We start from the raw sequence: 19,806 nt of genomic DNA on the forward strand, positions 1-19,806 counted from the left end.
TGTGTTAGTCTAGTATCATTCAATTTGAAAGATACTGACCATGACAAAGGGATTTAGGACCGAGTCCTGCCAACACTCCTTCTGGTGTTCAGTGGCAGGTGCTCCCACAGACTCAGTGTGATTGTCATTCTGCCATTAGTCCAAGCATAAATGTTTGAAGGCTCAGACCATTAGATAGTAGAGTAAATAGGTGCTGTGGATTCCCTGAACCATTCTGATAAATATGTCCCTGACTTACCTATCTAGCACCAGTAGAGACATCATCAGCTATGAACTTGTGTTTAGCACCATTAAAAAAAATTTATTATTTTCTTGCTGAAAGGCAAATGAAGTAAATATAAATATCACCCAGTTTCTTTCAATACCTTTGTCTTTATCTGAACATTTATCATAAAACTTTAAGATACCTCTGTAGGGACTCATCAACTCTCTCCCTTCATAGTTCATATACTACTAACACTTTACTTATCTGCCTTTAAATAAAAAACTTCTGTCTCAGGTAAGGTGAGGTTGTTTTTGTATTTGTTTTTCTTGACTCTGCATTTCTATAGTGCATTTTTAAATAAAAGTGCTAAGTATCATTCTCTCAAATAGCCTCCTTTCAGAAAGTGTATTGAATGTTAATGTCTCTTAAATTCAAGACAGACTTTGAAATTTTAATTCTTCTATTCTTTATCCCATAAATTATTTTAACTGGTGTTCTATTGAGTACTATTTCTCTCTTGAAGAGATCAACACTTCCTTTACAAGCAATAGTTCTTCCAAAATTGCCAATACCTATCTGGTAAGAAGTTCACCAGAAGCAAGCCAAATAATTTGGATGTGACATGCTAGAGCTGTGTAAGGAGAACCTGTTGCGGCCCACACTTCTGTCTATTGTCCTGTAGCAATGGAGTTCCCTGTCTCTCTTAATCCTTGTTAAGATCTGTCACTTAATCCTTGGTATAATGTAAAATAAAAATTGTTTAAAAAAAATCAGTAAAACATTAATTTACTTCTGTGTTAGATTGTTTTGTGGCATATATATAATACATAAATAAAAAATAAAAAATCATAAATAATCTTAAAAAATCAAGGAGAGTCTTCCCATAAAAAACCCAGGAGCCTAAAATCATAAATAATCTTAAAAAATCAAGGAGAGTCTTCCCATAAAAAACCCAGGAGCCTAAGGAAGAACTGTCAGTTCTGCTGATTATTCAGCACAGCCCCAAAGCAGCTAATCACAGTATCAAGCCACACTGATGCATGATGTTCACTCACTGAGGTGAATATGATGGCTATATAGAATAGTAGGTTCCTCTGTTGGATCTGCATTCCTGTGGGGATATTAACATTTGGAATTGCACTGAAAGTCATTCTGTAGCTCTCAAGGGCATATGTCTGAACGTGTATGGAAGATCTCATCCTTGCATTTTTCCAATGATAAATGAGCACAGTGTAATGAAAATCATAATATTTTTTATTGGGAGCCACTATACTGGCAAAATTTTATTCTGCAAGCTCTTCCCATGAGGTGGCATGCATTCCACCCTCATTTGAATGTGGTCAGATTGTTATGAGAGGTTAAAACTCTCTCTTTTAATGGAAATGTTTTTTACTGTGTTTACTTTAATTAAGAGCCAAAGCTGAATGGCTCCTTGACAATGCCTTGAACTCTCTCTTTTTTTGGTACTGAAGATGATAGTTAAAGTTATCTGCTCTGCACTTTAGATGAATAGATGAAAGAAAAAGATAGTGTGCTAACTGCTGACATCACTTATGACTTCTGCTCCAGGTTTCGTTAACCTTTGTGTGCCAGCAGTCCAGAGAACACACTGGTAGGAAATTGAATCTCAGACAGCTTTTTTTCCATTCCTTTTCTTTTTCTTTTGCTCTAAATAACAAAATTAATAATTCACATTATTATTAATGCAGTCAGTGGAAACGTATTTTGACTTTATGCAAAAAAATTATGGCTGAGAATTGTAGTGGTGTTCATTCATTCCAGTAAGAATATTAAACCTAATGCATGGCTGTATTTTGTCACTTTTTAAAAAATGGCATGTTATAGCTCATTCCCCAAAGAGTTCTACTGAGTCAATGAAGTTACTCATAAATATTACACATCACTAAGTACAGAAAAAATTAGCCAATAAAATAAAGGTATCAATTAAGGTGCAAAAAAGAAAGACAAGAAACAGATCCTTAGGAGGGTATCTGTGAAATATTTGCCTTTTTTCTTCACCAAGATTCTACATAGGAACATGCTGACCTTTGCACCCAACCCCACAAAGGACCAGATTTTCACAAACTTAAAGAATCAGCTGAGTATGAATTCCAAGTACCTTGAATGAGTGATCAAAATGATGGAGAATCAAGACATCAGTAAATAAACAAGAAACACACATTAAGTCAGTACTAAATCCAAGTGCTATATCATTGTCACTATTCATGTACTGCTAAATGCAATGTATTCAACTGTCCTCAGAAAAATATTGGTTACTAGGATGCTCAGAGCTGGAAAGATATTTGACTATTCATCTTGCCTCTTTATCATAAATATTTTCAAGTAGACTTTACAGCAACATCTCTGAAACCAAAATGGTACAAGATGCCAAAGATGCACAGGAGAATCTGTGAATCTTGTAATTAGAATTGGGCAGAGCAGGTAGTATCTACAGACCCATATCTACTTATCTATAACTCTTGTGATAAGTATCATATAAAATATTTTGAGCATTGACTGGAAGTATATGGACATTGAAGAAAGTAACTCTTGTCGGTAAGAAGTAGACTTATTATGCATAGGTTGTGCATTTAAGTACATTAAATAATAATGATATTATTTAATATTACCTGGCTGAACTTCCAATTTTTGATCCCAAGATCAGACCTGAAACAACTTGAGAGCACCTGAGTGCTGCTACAGCAGGCCAGATCATAAGAAATGTTATGGGCCAACATTCATGTCTCAGGAAAGTCATCATAAATAAAGCTGGTTTCTTGTTTGTGTGGTCCTCAGAATAAGCAGCAATGGCAAAGGAAATCTCCTGTTTTTCATAGGAGACCCATAGACCAGAAAGACTGGTAGAACAGGGTAGAGATACCAGCTGAGAGTTTCTTTGGTTTTTAATCAGTGAACAGAGGACACCTATTTCCAAATCAGTGCCTTTCACAGGCGCTAATTACAGTAAAATAATGTGGAGCAATTCTTTCTATTGAAATTGTATCATTCAATATATCAGAGGAATACATTCTCTTTTCAGGATTTTAGTTTATATCCTGGCAGCAGAGCAAATGTGATTTCTTTGACTGATGGCTTGTTGCATTTGTGTGCATATTTAATCAACAATAGACTCAACATATAAACAGTCTATGTCTCTATGGAGTCACTGTCAGCCATACTCTGCTGTCAACTAAGCCAGGGTAATTCAGGAATAAATGCCACTGAAATCAGTGGAGTTTCTCTAGATTTACAGTGGGGTACCAAGGAGCAAAATCTGTTCCCCTTTCTTCAGCTGCTGAAATACAACCACAGTGTACACCAATAATGACCCCAAATTAAAATCCCTGATCTTTAAGTACATTTGAATTTTCTACATCTGCATTTTGACTTTAAATAATTTAAAAAGAGGAAAGAACTAAATTATAATGCAAGTTAAAGCTTCAGAATTATTCTAATAATCTAATTAATTGGAGGGCTGAGGGAGGTTATGATTTGTGTTTTCGTGGCACAGGCCCCAGTGGCTCTATCTTCTCTTTTGGTGGAAACAGATCCTGATGATTCCCTGCTTCCCCTCAAAGACAAAAAAGGTCCAGGAGCTGAAAAGTCCACTCCCTTCATCCTTGCAAGGAAGACTACCAGAGTGAGGATGGCAACTAACAGTCACAGATGGGATGTAGCAGTGACTTCACTTCCCCTCCACCTAGGAGGTACTATTTTTCTCCACAAAAAAGATGAAGGCTGGCCCTGAAATGGAACTTGGGCCCTTTATTTATTTATTTCAAAAGTAAACTTGAGCTGGGTTTTGTAGCATTTTCCTATGAAACTCAAAGTGCACTGAGCATTTCATAGTTCTGCAGCTGTACATGCTTTCTTAGCTCCAGTGAGGGCTGATTCAATAAATGACTTTTATTCATTCCCAAGATTCACACTTCGCTATTCAATAAGGGCTTTAATGAAATGTTTTCATTGTAACAAATAAAAAAAAAATGTAATGGGCACTGAGATATAAAATCCCATTTTCCATAATAAGGTCATTCAAATAAATCTAGCATGAAAGAAAGCAAGTACTCTGTGAAGTCCCAACAGGAACCTAAGTGGAGAGTTTGAATTTACAGAACTGGTCTACATTTCAGACTGAAGTGCAAGGTCTTTCCTCACCCCACCCAAGCAGAGAATGTTAGGAACTGTTTACTGCAGTTACAGATTTGCCAGATCTTTTTTCTGGGTCTGGGTACAGCAAGAGTTTCAGCTATTAATGTATCATCTGGACACAAAAATGTGCTTTAATGTATGAACTGAGCAACTTAAGAAGTTGCAAAATTAACCTTCTACAGGGAAGTCTGAACTTCTTTGAAATACTGGCTCAGCCATGACACAATCTCTCTGGTAACCAGCCCTCCCTGCCCTTTTCTGACCATATAACACCCTCTCCTTGAGAGCAGAAATGTATAGGTTTACACAAATATGTGATAAATCATGTGGCAATGCTTAGTTTTAGGACAGCAGTTCACATATATTCTTAACAAGTCTGTGGTATAGACCTCATTGGTACTGTTTTAAAAAGTTTTTGATATAGACAGACAGTGAGAAGACTGCACCAGAAAGTATTTCTGAGTGTTCTGTATTCTTTATCAGAATATGAACACAAGAAACTGTGCACAGGACTCAGATGTGACACCCTACATTTGGATAAGGATGGAAAAAAGAACCCTGTTCTGACATGAGGGGAGAGGGTCCACAACTAATTTTCCTATGACTACCCCAGCTGTGATTCATTTACATCTTTCTGGATCCAGGTTAGAACTTCATACATGCAAGCTATGGGCCCTTTTGTGAAAAGGTTTCCTACACTCCCCTTATGCCTTATCAGAGTTTAAACAGCATCTGTCACTTAATCTTTGTTAGTGTCTTAAGTATGCCCTTGATTTAAACTTTCTTGAATGGAAAATCTGTTCATGTCATACCTTTCCAAGGACTGGATGAATTTATTGAGTTTCCCTAATACTTTCTTCCTATGTATCTTTAGCTTTCTAAGCTGGCATTCCAAAATACTGCAGTGAATGCTGCAGGGATTGTGAGCTCTACATTCTGACTCCCTTCTGAATCTAGATATTAACTCTTAACACTAGAGCTCTGTGAATAGATGCCTAGAGTATTGCTGTAGGGTACAGAATTATACCATGCTGATATGCCTTTAATGTGCTTATAGTGGGTAACAACCACAAGCTATATGTCAAAAACATCTTTACTAATGAATTCAAAGCAAGTCTGCCGTGTGCTGCTGTCCAGCTACTTCATTTTTCAGAAGTGAAGGAGAGATCAAATATCTCATCATATCCTAACCTTCTAGTCCTTGTCCTGACTGGCTGCACATTTGTACTGGCTACACGAGTAGGAATTGACAACTTAAAGAAAAGTGAAATAGGTAAACCAGAATTCTCAGTCCTACTGTTTTTGTGTTGCACTGGCATTGTAGTGCTCATCTTTTCTGGTGAAGGTATCGGTCCTTGTTCCAGACAGTTGTTCCAACTGATTAAGACACCTTCATCTTTCCCAGATCAGCTCATCATAACCACTGGAAAAGTACAATTCAATTCCTGCTTTGTGAGTAGTCTATGTTGCAGTTATTTCATCATCAGTTATGTATTGAATGCCCATAAACTGCAGGTTATGTTGCTATGATTGTATCCCAAGAGCAGACAAATCTCTGTCGATCATACACAGAGCAGTGTTACTCCACCCACACATGCAGGAGAAGGGGTCACACTAAAGTGCAGGGACCATCCACTTACTGTGCTAAAAATCTTACTGTTTTATTAAATGCTGCTTAGATAGATATTTTCCTACAGCAAATTCCATCTCTTTTTGTCCCCTCCATTTTATTAATTTATTGATTCTTTATTAGAGGATACTAGCCAAAAGATTAGTCAGCACAGTCCATATTTCTCATATCTCCACGGTGATGTTGGCAAGGCAAATGGAGAAAAATTGATAAAAGTTTTGTAAAGATGTCAGCTGGAAAAAGGTGGCATTGCTTAGGAAGATATGTTATGCTCAGCTCACCTCCCTGTTCAGAGAAAGAGAATTTCTCAGAATTTCTCAGAAGTACACCAAGGGCCATTTCTCAGGTAGGTGAAACATTTCTTAATGTTAAGGTCTATTTTCCTTATGTGTAATGAATGCTATTAAATTCTTCTTCCTTCAGTATAACATAATCATCCTTCAATATTCTAGCAGGAAATCTCATTGACAAGTTCCCTGAAATTCTCTAATGCCTTTTTTAACAGATTTTTTATTTGCAGCAAGAGAAACCCAGCACACTGAGCCACTCTGGCTTTCACTCAGATAGGCCTTTGCCAGCATCATTCCTAGTGCACAGTGTGTGCCAGTTCTCTTCTACTCCCTGGCTGATATACTTTCTTGCCTGAATAGGCTTATCACCTGCAAAATATAATACCTCTGCCTTCTCTCCCTTCTTTATTAGCCCTAGTAAATAATAACATCTCTGTACCCCTGGTGACTTAATTTTTAGGGTATATTTCTCTGTATCAGTAAAGTTTGCACTGACATTTCTTCTCCATATGTCCAGGTAGGTTGTTTTAGTTTAGGTTGGGGGGGAGTGGGGGTGTGTGTAGTTTGCCTTTTTTTTTTTGTGACTAAGAAGAACAAAATACACAGATTATGTCAGAATTGGCCATGCTGTCAACAGTGTGGTCTCCTCATCTCCACCAGTTTATCCTCCTTTCACTGCCTTCCAGGAAAAGTTAGTCTGATTACTCCTCCCCTCAAAATGTTTTAATTGATTGCCAAGAACTCTGTGCATGGTTTCATCAAGGCTGGTTATTCCCTGGACTAACCAAAAATATTGCCAGCACTCATACTCTCTGACTCACCTCTGGATCCCAGCCATTGTGATGGTTCTGGATTGTGATTAAGTTTGGCATAGTCCCAAATAATTATATGGGTTCCCTGTAGCTTGCGCTAGTATATGCAAAAATCCCAGAAGATACTACTTCTGTAGCTCTGAAAGGACTTGAAAGCAGAGAAGAAACATAAATCAAAAGGATATGGTCGGAGACTAAGGAGTCCCAACTTCCACTGATCTAGGGGATTAAAAAGAGGAGGGTCTTGGAGTATCTCTGAAAGGAGGCAGATTACTACTGGAAACTGTTGTTCACTGACACCCAAAACCTTTTTATGAGTGCCAACAGTCTGCACAGGACTAGAGGTCCTGTTGCAAAGGCCTAAATTCCATCTAAACACCTGCTGCTCCTTCTACAGCCTCTTGTTTCCTTGTGACTCACTCAAAAGCATTCATCTCTCTTCACTCCCCAGCACAGGGGATGCAATACATGCCATACACATGCAATACAGCCAAATATTTACATGCCATCCTGTTTGCTCTTCAGATTTGAAAATTGTCCATCGTTTCCTCTACCCATGTACCCATTATTCTGAGATCAATGTGTGACCTCAGATTTTAAGGTCAAAAGGAGCTTTTAGATCATCCTGTCTGACCCCGTTTACAATTCAGAAATTATAACTTCATTCTATTGTCCCTGTATGTGAAAGCATAATGCACATTCTTATGTAATTTCTATGCATAACAAGCAGTACTGTGTAATTTAATAAATAGCAATAAAGCATATCAAAATGGCAGCTCTGTATAAAAGAAGGCTGAATTCACCTTGCAATATTATTGGCCAACTGAGAATTTCAGGCATTTGCTGGAAAGTTTAATGCAAGCTTTGAAATTTGGAAAGCATGCTTCTTTGTTAAGAAATTCTCCATTTCTCATCATGAGCTTCTCAGAAACCATTAACATTTTTTATTTAAAGTAATAAGCTCAGAAGAAGGGGATATAGCCATGAGATAATAGCCTTTGTGAAATCACTAGGTGTGCTGAGGTGAATCCATGGGTACTCAACATAATGACAGGATCATCAGCTAATGCCTACTTTTATAGAGTTTTAATATTCTAATCACTTTTCCAAGAAATAATCTTTATATTTAAAGGTATAAGGACAGTCTTAGAGCCAAAAATGTTAAAATAATATTATGTTACCCTGTGAGTCTTGTAGACAATTAGTTTTAATAGAATGTAATACACCAATCTGATTCACTAAGACAGTGAGGTTTTCAGCTAAAAGAATTACAGAGGCTATGCCTGCTCATTATATTTCAGCTCTAAGCCAATTCAGCTTCTCTTCCTCAGAGTCCTCAGGCTCCTCTGCTTGGTGTCTTGATTAAGATGGCAAGGGAGACCAATGGTCCCTTGTGCATGGTGTTATGATTAAGCCCCTCCTGTGGCTGAGTTTCCAGCATGACTGTGGAAGTCAGGACACACATATTTGACTCCAGACTCTCACTTACATTTCATGTAATCCCTATTTCTACTCATTTAAAAAGCAGAGATAAAGCCATACCTGAATGCCAGAAGTCTTAAGGAAGTGATGACTGTGCAAGTTTGAGACCCCTAACAATAAAAATATCTGTACAAAGTGATGTTCTTAGATAGCCTGAAAGGAAAAATTGTTACTATTAAAATACTAATTTCTTCAAGCACTGCTAGCTTCTTGGCTGCTAAGGAGGAGTTAGAAAAATCTCACTGTGGAAAGAAAAAAACAGTTGGGGAATCCCAATATATAATGACATACTTCAGACATTACTGTGTTAGAGCAAATCCCCACATTGTCAACCATTTACTCTTTGCAGGTGTGAGTTCACTGTTTCTTACAAGTAATGATAAATTCATAAGATTACTAGTGAGGTTCCAACCATCTAATAAGTATCTAATAAATATGATTGTTAAAAAGAGCAAGATATTTCAGAATAAGAAAGCAAACCTCTCATCATTTTGCAGATTACAAGTTCATATATATTTTCAAAAAAGAAAGATCTTTGCATCTGGGATAAGACTGTTTATGACAGCACAAGGGAATGTGACCAAATAAGAGAGGTTTATTAACTGTATTCTACAACAAACCTACTGTCATTTTACTCATGTGCTTTCAGATTCGATTAAGTAGCAGCCATGGGGTTATTTTCTGATTATTTCTGACTGAAAATTCAAATATTTTAAGTATAATAATGAGGATTTTACTACTCTGCTTGTGAAGCTACTGAGATCCAAGTCTCCCTGTATTAGAGTAAGCAAGAAACATAACGTTACTCAAGTTACATTTTCCACTTGAATTGGCAATGTGATTGTGCATTCCTAAGCCACAAGAATAAAATCTTTGGAAACCAAAAGCAACCAACAGTACATACTGGGATGTCAATGAGCCATAAAGGCTATATATAGATTTATATAGCAGATAAATATTATGCTGTCGTTAGAGAGCAAGCAAGGGTTTAATATTTGGATCCTCTGTCAGATTTCTGCAGAACATTACTCTCCAACAGAGAGTATAAAAACCTCTTCCGTAGGACAGCAAATCAAGAGATAGCATTCAACAACCAGGCAGCCAAATCAGCCACATGTTTCAATGTTAACCTCAGATGGGATCCAGTGAGAAGTTTATGATGTAAAGGGACCAAAAAAATTATCTTGACCCCTTCTGTCAGTTCCTGGTAAACATAGCAGACAGCAATATCATCAGTTCATGTCACAGCTGGTATGGCAAGTTCACATTAGGTGCTCAGGAAAAGTCATCTCAATAGCTTCAGTATTTCTGCGCTGTGTTCAGCTACAGTTCATGGTGGCTTCCTATTATAGAATTAGTGACTGTCTTAAACAATAAATCCTTCTTTGGGGTTTTTTTATTTTTCCTTTCATGGAAATTTTCTGTGGGATTTCCCATTGTTCCTTATGGTTAAATTAGGCAGATATGAAGAGACTATTTCTGTTTTCCATAACCCAAGAGGGGTTAAGAAAGTTCATCACTGTAAGGGGCCAACCACTTATTCTATCTATTTTCCTTCTATGAAAGTGAGCTCAAATCAGACTTCCTCTTTAAGTTTTTTTTCCTTCCTGTTACCTAAATCAGTCTGTCTGACATGCACAGAAGATCTAAACAAATGTCCTGTTTCATCAGGCCTTTTTCTCCTGCAAATATCAAGAGTTCTTTTGCTACAATATGTTGGCCAAAACTGTATTACTGAGCTTTTTTCATCAAACAATATTTCTGTACAACCTCTGATTCCAGACAGCATATAGGCATCCTAGTAGTCATCCATTTGTATTTAATTTTCTCCCATAGTGATTATGATGGTGTTATCACAGGCTTTAAATTTGCTAGTGGCTAAATTTTGTAGGCAACCTTGTCTCTTCTGTCAAATCTATCTGCCTCCTAATGCTCTCTCTCAAGAAATGTTAAGTTTGTGACTATTGCATAATGCCTTAGTCATGTTTTATTTTGAGCTGAAGTCTCTAAGCTGGTTTTCATTGAATATGGAAGCCTTGCAGAAGGTCTGCCTCTGTCCTAGACATGTGTTCTCATCTTCCAGCAGTGGAGTCATAATCCTTTCTTACTCTTCAGCATCCTCATGAACTTTTACATAACTTCAACAGGGAAGCATGAAGAGACCTTGTACTTAGAGCATTTCTACCAAATAGCCCCTGTCTAAAGATTTTGCAAGAGTTTTGAAGAGTATAGATTGGCGTGGGGATACTCAATAATTTTGTTTTTCATGAAGGTTAAGGTGGATGTAAGGACACATACTGTCACTGAGACAGTAGGAGTGTAAAAGTCTGCAACCTGGCTATGGGCTGTGTTCCAGTAGTGAAGAAAGACAACTATGCTGGTCTGGAGGCCAGGGACTCTATCCTTTTCCAACCCCACTTAACTACTAATGTAAAGAATGAAATGGATCCTATCCAACACATATAGTCTTGGCTAGTCTATCACACAGAAATCTATTGATGAAGTACACAATGCAAAAATTATTCTAGAATTAAATTGAAGGACCTACACATAAGGCTCTTGCCACTATGTGTTGAAATCTTATCTCTTATCGATGTTGCCCACAACTGAAGTTAAGGTAATGGCATTTCCCAAACCAGTAGCAAACCACAGACTAGTAGCTGGACAAAGCATGTTTCATGATTTGGTAAGCAAGACTAGTGGTGTCACCTGGGCCTCTCACATAGTCAAAGCTCAATACCTCATAATCTGAAATTGGTTAAAAATATAGAGGGAGATGAAGAGAAGGAAAGCTTTCCATTTTAGTTTTATAATTTTCTGTTTTCCTCAACCTTTTCACTCTCTTGTGAGTAAGATTCTTCAGCTTTAAGCGCTGAGCTTATTGCTTTAAAGAGTCAAAAACCAAATAAAATGAAAATGTAAATTATTTTCATTTTGTTTTCAGGTTCTTCTGTTTTTTTGTGATACATACATTTCAGGGAGACAAAATCATCATTTGATTTCCATATATTCACACACCAAAATTTTATGTTTTTTAAATCTGCTTTTAACGTTATATCAGAAACTCTATCTGTAATTTAGATGCAGATTCTCTCATTGACTACTCAGCAGTTCTATCAGCCCATACAGTATATCCTCGGTGGATATATCCTTAACAACACCTCAGGAAGAACTTCCTGGAAAATTATTTTCCCAGTATTAGAAAATTTTAGTTTGTCATCACAGAATCAAACTAGGATATGTTCTAATAAAGACCCTTAAAAATATGAGGCTTTATTTTCTTAGTTTAAAAAAAAACAAAAACCTGAATCTTTCAAAAATATGTCTTTAATATTCAGTTCTCCTCCACTAAAAAGTAGTTTGAGAAAACTAGGGAGACTCCACAATATCAAACACCAGACATTTTTCTATAGGAATATAGACATGATCATTTCTAAAATGCACTTCTCATTTCTTAGGGTGACATGGGTTTAAAACTTTGAGTAGGCAGGAGAGGATTAGGGCATTTTTTTCTCCCCTTAATCTTGTTTCTTCCAAAGATCAGGGTTTTGCTCAGGAATGTACTCTTCTCTTGAGGATACATAAACAAAAGGCAAATAGCCCCTGAGTGTGTGACTCTTGCATGGTGAGGTCAGCACTAGTTGAGACCTCTTATTGATCTGTTGAATCAGATTGGAGAATGTGAAATTCTTAAGTGTGATCCAGCACCCATCCATGCCCTCCAAAATCTTTGTCTTCACTGAGCAGGAAAGATAAGCAAATATTTATGTAAATATTTATTAAGGTTCTTTTGCTAGCATACACTGAACAAAGTTTATTTTCAGTTATTGTATTTGTTATCAGAATTTCTTGATTAAGCCATTATTTTTACTACATCCTGTAAAAGCAGTTCAGCACTCACATAGTTTATATAGAACTACTCGCCTCCAAAACAGACAAATTTGATTGCCTATATAAACACCTCCTTTCCATCTCACTATGTTACTGGTTAGAATTGTACAATTGTTATTGTACATTATTATTACAATTATAACAATGGTCATTTTCAAAGAATTATTATTAATTATATATAACCACAGTCATTTTGCTTAGATATTGGTGCAATCTTAAACTTCTGGTTTTGGAACTATTTTAAAAGTTCTGGAATTTTTCAGAGAATTAGGCTGAGAACCTGATGAGGTTAGGCCATGAGAACCTGATGAGGTTCAACAATTCCAAGTGCAAGGTGCAGCGTCTCTACCAGTGCAATCCCAGACAAGAGTACAGAAGAACTCATTGAGGTCAGCCCTGCAGAGAAGGACATGGGAGTGTTGGTAGATAAAAACCTGGACATGACCAGGCAATGTGCATTTGCAGCCTACCGTGTCCTGGGCTGCATTAAAAGAAGAGCAACCAGCAGGGTGAGGGAGGGGATTTTGCCCCTCTACTCTGCTCTGGTGAGATCCCAATTGGAGTGCTGCTTCCAGCTCTGGGGGCCACAACATAAGAAGGACATGGACCTGTTGGAGTCCAGAGGAGGACCACAAAGATGATCAGAGGGATGGAGCACCTCTCCTATGAAGACAGGTTGAGAGAATTGGGGTTGTTCAGCCTGGAGAAGAGAAGCCTCCAAGACCTTATTGTGGCCATTCAGTATGTGTAGGAGTGTATAAAAAACAGGGAGAGAGATTTTACAAGGATATTTAAAGATAGGACAAGGGGGAATGATTTTAAGCTAAAAGAGCAGAGATTTAGGTGCTAGGAAGAAATTCTTTACTCAAACAGTGTTGAGGCAGTGGAACAGGTTGCCCAGAGAAGTTGAGGGTGCCCCATCCCTGAAAGCGTTCAACGAATGGCTGGATAGAGCCCTGGGCAACCTGATCTAGTGGATGGCATCCACCCACGGCAGGAGTGTTGTAACTTCATGATCTTTAAGGTCCCTTTCAATCCAAGCCATTCTCTGATTCTATGAATAAGATATGCCTTCAGGAATCCCAGAGTCCTGAGAACAGTGAGAAAGTTTGGGAAGAGGGAAAGAAGACCTACTCTCAGTGAAAAAGGATCAGGTTAGGAAACATTTAAACAAGTTGGACATACACAAGTCTGTGGGATTTACTAGAATACAGCCACAAGAACAGAGGGTGTTGGCAGATGTCATTGTGAGGCTACTCTCTCATATATCTGAAAGGTCAAGGTGATGAGGAAATGTTCCTGAAAATGGGAAGCAATCAAATGGCATTCCTTGGAATTTTCAAGTTTCCAAGGAAGGATGAGGAGTCTCCATTCTTGGAGATACTCTAAATTTGACTGGACACAGCCCTGGGAAACTTTTTCTGGTTGACCCTGCTCTGAATGGTGATTGGATTAGATAATCTCCAGTAGTTCTTTCTAGCCTCAACTCTGGTGTGATTGTGTGATATCCTGTGGAAGTTTTAGTGCTAGAAAAGTCTGATAGGAATTTTAAATAAAAGCATTGTGAATCTTGTCATATTTCCCACTTCAGATGGAAAAAGGAAAGAAAAATTTAAAAAAAAAAAAAAAAAAGGAAAAGAGAAAAAGACCATACCATCACCACCCTCTTGGGTGCCTCTCAATTAAAAACTGATATTTGTTTGAAGTAATTCTTTCAGAAATCCCAGTGTGCCTGAGACTATTATAAAAGCTTTTGTTTACATGCATTAAATTACAACAGTTTTCCAAGAAATCTGTTTTCATTCAGTTATTTACTCTCAAAAACAGGTTTCTTGAGACCAGGGAGAAGGCTTCTTGCAACCATATGGAATCTTCTGACCAATACAGCTTCTCCTTAGAAGTTCCCATCTATCTATATTTTGCAATCAAATCAAATGCAAATCAGTCTGACTCCATAACACTTTCCAAGGCAATAAAAGTTTATAATGCATTTGGAGGCCATCACACAGGAGAAATGAACACTTTCCCACTACGCTCCCCGTTCTGTCTCATCTCCCAAGGAAATCTGAAAAAATCTTCTAATACTATATATTTGCACTTGAACTAAAATAGTATTGGTGGTTACATGACAGTGGAAAAGAGAGAGTCCTGGAGCTGGAGCTTACTCCAGATATTTAGTGGTTATAAGTATGATACAAGCCTGTAAATTAAGAGTGTATAACTCATAAACCCAGCATCCCCCTCTCTTTTATTTATTTATTTTTTTAATTGAAGCCAAATTCCACTTTCAACCAGCAGAAATTCCTCGCCCCCAGTACTCCATTGTTGGGAATGTCTGGAAAGTCCAGATGTTGGAGGCAGTAATTCAGGGGCTGAAGGAGTGCCTGAAATACCCACTGCCCTCTGGAGGACAAGAGAGAGGCTGAGCTGCTGGAACCTTCCACCAGTGCAAGCTGTAATGCATTGTATGCTTCTGTTGTGGTTTTGCCTAGAATAAATGGGGATTGAAACTGGAAACTACTTAATGGTGCAAAAAATTAACATAGCCCCAAAAGACTTGGAAATTTAAATCTGAGTTTGTACTCACTGATCTTCTGTGGTGTGTCATGTTAATTCATGTCCTATTTTTATGTCTTATTATGAGAAATGTTGCTTATTATAGAAGGGAAAAATCTGTCAGATATGATTAATGCCTTCATGTCTAGGAAAGTAGCCTTGTAGCCACACAGGCTTAGGGTTTAAAAGAAACAAAGTTTTAGGGAGAAGTAATTTTTTTCTTTTAAAAAACCTGATGCAGGTGGAAAAAGAACACACTTTTCAGGCACAGTTTTTCAGTTTTTAAATTCCAAGGTATTGAAATTTGTACAGATGAAGTAGGGCATAATTGATGGATATCTTTAGTCACGTACTTAATAAACTGGAGAGCCAAATTAAAACTTAATCTATTAAAAAAATTCCCATGCTATGAAAAAAGTGGAAAAATAATGAATGATGAGACAAGATCTAAGTGGATGAACAACCATAAAATGTCATAACTCTTGAGATTTACAGAAACATTTTCAGGTAAAACACAGCATTTCTGTTTTATATTTATAACTCCAACATCAGAACAAAAAAATGCTTCCATATTTTACTTTTCAGTGTAGCTACACAAAGTTAAATAAGAGACAAAACCGTCTTATCACCATTGTAAGACAAAAATTCCAGTGGTGGTACACGCAAACTTCAGAGATAAATTTACTGCAAACAGCAGTGAATATGACTGGTCCTTTTTTAATTGTAGATGGAACACAAAGAGCCAGCACAAATGGCAGGAAACAAATAGGATTTTTTTTTTTTTTTAATTGAAGAATTTTAATAATTGCAATGAATTAAGACACAAGTCATTCTTGAAAAAACCTCAAAAGCCCTTGAAAAATGACAGATTAAATAGCCTGACAAACAAGATCTAGTAAGAGGCATAAAGTCCTCTATTCCATCCAACATTTTAAGTCATCCATAATGATCCTAACACAAAATATTAATAAAGTGTAATTTGTTCTGGAAGGGTCTAATATTTAAAACAGAACATTTGTAATAAAACTTTCCAAGATCCATTCTCATCAATAATGCTTTCTTTTCCTCAGAAAAGAACGGAGGGCCATGAAAGCATTAGATTCTGCATCTCCAGGAGGAAGCCTCCCTGAAAGCTTTTTTAACTTATTGTGCAAATAGACGATCCACATCTATTTGATGGAAAAAGATATACAGCTACCACGAACAGCAGTACTTCCTCTCTTTGTCACTCCCTTCCTCCCTCAAGATCTGCATGGCTTCTCTGGCTCCCTCGAAAACACAGAGCTCTACTGAGATCTTATGGACTACTCCAATACACACACACTGCTCTCTATAACATCCTCTGGCCTTTCTGAACCCTCATCCACTTTGTCCTTACTGGCTTCCCTCAGCCCTCAACACCTCCCTGTACACACTTGTTGAATATTTTGTGTCATTATCACAAAATTCAATTTTGCTCTTTGGGGAACTGGAAGTTAATGTTGCCTCCAGAACTGAAAAGCCTTGAGTGGGTCCTGGCACTACATGAGGAATTGTATCATTCAGTGAGGAATGCGATCTGAAGAGCCCTATTCAGCCTACAAATCATTTACTCAAAAGACTACAATAGACACCAGGCAGAAGATAGTATGAATACAGGGAAAAAAAAAAAGGCAGCCTCAATCCTGCAAACACTTATATGTGTACTTAATGTAATGTGGATGAATATTGATTTCAATGAGAGTGCTTATATGCATAAAGCAAGGCATATGCATGCTTATAGGATCAAGGCCAAGATTGTTAAGTACTGCAAGCTGAGCTTTAATGACTGATAAAGCAACTTAGGAATACACCAAAATATGTCAAGGAAATATTCAAGATGCCTGGCTGGTTTCAATACTTATAAAATTGTATCTCTGCTCTGACTCTGAAATAAGAAAAATAATTTGTTAGTAAATTAATGACAATCACATAAAATTAGAATGTAGTATAATGTATGAACGAAAGGAGTACAGATATGTGGCTGAATAATTCTGCCTCCTGCTAGAATGCATCCATTTCTGTGGCAGCTATTGAAAAATGTACAAAAACATAACAGTTTATGTCAAAGAGGTGAATGATCCTCCCATTTGCAACAGCCAGGGAAAATTAAAGTTGAAAGGGAATTGCTCACAACAGAATTCATCCTGCAAATATACAGACTGGGAGTTGCAAAGCCAATGGGTGATCATTTCAGACTCCACTGTACAGCTGGGTTTTAGTCTAGGTGGGCATACTGGCCACAAATTCTCTCATGCTCTCTGTCATAGTACATTCTGAAACACTGACCTAACATTTTATCAAAATTAATTTTTTCTTCAGCCTTCTATGAAAAAGAATGGATGTGAAACACTTTGTGGAAATGCACACTCTGGTTTCTGTTTAAACGCTCTCAGGGAAACTTTAATTGCATAACCAAAATGACAGTTTGGGACAGTGACTGGTAACTTAATGCTGGAGACTTTGAAAACCTACGCCTTAATTCCCCACTCAGTAACAGCATAACTAATTTAGCAGTAATGAACATGGAAAACAGACTCTCAGCTCAGCCTGAATGCCGAACAGATACTGTTTTCAATTATGGCGACCGCTCTGGTCTGCAAGGATCTTGAGTGCGAACACACTGCTTGTGAGCAGTGCAGTCTTGGCAGTGGAGAATACTCCAACTTTCCAGACAATACAAGTCACACACCTAAAACATTTTTAGGATTATACTGCATATTTTAGAAAGACAAGCTGAGGGGAATTCTAGAAGTAGCTCACAGAAAGGAGACAAGAGTCTTCCAGGGAAGGAGGCTTGGCTGAGCACTCAACTAATGTGCAGAGAGCCTTGTGGTGAAGAGGCTGTGATGTCTCTAGCCCTGAAATTAAGTGGTGCAGCCCTGCCAGATTTGTGGTGTCCACACTGGATACAGTTCAGAACTGTCATGAATCTTCTCTGAATGTTAGATGATGGATAAGTGTCTCTTCAGATCTGGTCAGCTCTGCTAATATGACTAGCTCATGACTGTGGTGAAAAATTCACCTTCAGAAATTCCTCAAGAATCTGTATGAGACTAGGATTCCTGCTTTCTGTATGCTTTGTTCTAGGATGATCAAAATAACAATAAAAAAATATAGTGACAAATTTCTAACTCTCCACCTACAGTGCTTCATTGGCTTAGGAAATAACATGTCATCTACTGCACAGCCTGCTTATTCCTGCCTAGCTAGGGGACTATGGTGGCAGAGCACTGGAACATGCTGTCCAGGAAGGTCGTGGAGTCTCCCTCTCTGGAGATATCCAAAACCCACCTGGAAACATTCCTGTGTAACTTGCTCCAGGTGATCCTGCCTTGGCAGAGAGGTTGAACTGGATGATCTCCAGAGGTCCCTTCCAACCCTAACAATGCTGTGATTCTCTGACTGCTGTAGAGGCATAGACTTGCATTATTTTAAACTCAAAGTAAGTTCTACCCTGGTGTGTAAAGACTTTGGGAGTTGTTAACACTCTGACTTACCTTTTTCCCCCTCTCCCTTCCATGTGGCTGCTTCAGGACCATTCTAGTTTTCCTTCTATGGTTTAACTGCAATAGAGTCAGTGACTGCTGTTTATCAGTTTGCAACACACAGAGTATCAGTGTAAGAAAGGCTATAGAGAAAAAAATTAGGGGCAGAAAAGGTAATGATTTTTTTAGTATGTAAAGAGGCTATTTAAAAAAAAAAACCCCTTTGTTTGTACTGGCCAGTGTAGAATTGTGCTACTTTTCTTCTGAAGTTACACTTTAACATAGCATTCCTTGACCAGCCCTACAGTTTTTATTGTGTCTAGATTCTTCAAGAAAAAATAAAACAATATAGGAACAGCTCAGTGAAACTACCCCAGAGAGAACAGAAAAAAACCCAAACAAAACCCAAGCTTGTGAACTTTGAGGATGGAGCTTCAAAATATATACGTGTACTTTAAAACCAGATCTTTAGCTGATGAAAACCATCATGCCTCCACTGAAGCAAATGAAATTACGCCAAAACACACCAGGAGAGTATTTGACACTCAGTTGTGTGCACAAATTCCCTGGTCTGTGGCTGCTTTAAGAACAGTTGAACTGGCAGTTTGTTCAGGCAGGTTTTCGACTTGTCCGTGGAACTGCAAGGATTTTCTCACTTCTCATCGGTGTGGATCTGCAGCCAACATCTTTAAAAATATATCCCGATCTCATTCAGCTCAAAGCTGTGTAATGAAATAAGGCAAGCCCTGAGATGAATTAGAGGCAAAGGGCCCCTTTGCACACTTGAACTCTATGTGCAGCTTTCGTTGACATCAGTGTGAGCTGTGTCTGCAAATCAGTGGCTGCCTTTTGTTATGGAGTAACAAATCTTTAGCACACAGCCTATTTCTGACAGAGTCAAAGTCTTCCTTTTAAAAAGCACATTCTTTCCTTAGATTCATGCAAAGACATCAACCAGCATTGCCAGATGACATACTCAGAAAATCAGGATGCTATCCTGGACCTGCAGTGCGAAGACCAACTGGCAAGGACTGTGCAAATCTGGAAAAAAAAAAAAAAACCCTCTTACTACTTATATGAAATATCAGGAAAAATACTTCCAAAAATTCCAAAATAAGAACATCCTAATTTTAATCATGCTAACTAAAGCCTAAAGCTAACTAACTGACAGCAACACTAATGACAGCAGAAATGTGTCTGAGGTGTAGGAAAAGAGTATGCAGGGTCATAATTCAAATTTCTCAACACATTCAGTTAAGGCCATATTTTGCAGGAACTCATT

At 37.8% G+C, this 19,806-nt stretch overlaps 1 long non-coding RNA gene across 1 annotated transcript in view; it reads right to left on the minus strand.

Annotated features, from left to right (window-relative positions):
- Window positions 1–13,100: 13,100 nt before the first annotated feature.
- Window positions 13,101–19,806, minus strand: part of LOC116446084 — a 47,811-nt gene continuing 41,105 nt past the window's right edge. The window contains exon 3 of the long non-coding RNA XR_004241038.1: window positions 13,101–19,565. This is a non-coding gene — a long non-coding RNA (uncharacterized LOC116446084). The remainder of the gene's footprint in view (window positions 19,566–19,806) is intronic.

The sequence above is a fragment of the Corvus moneduloides genome, chromosome 6 (assembly GCF_009650955.1).
Source record: "Corvus moneduloides isolate bCorMon1 chromosome 6, bCorMon1.pri, whole genome shotgun sequence".
Lineage (NCBI taxonomy): Eukaryota > Metazoa > Chordata > Aves > Passeriformes > Corvidae > Corvus > Corvus moneduloides.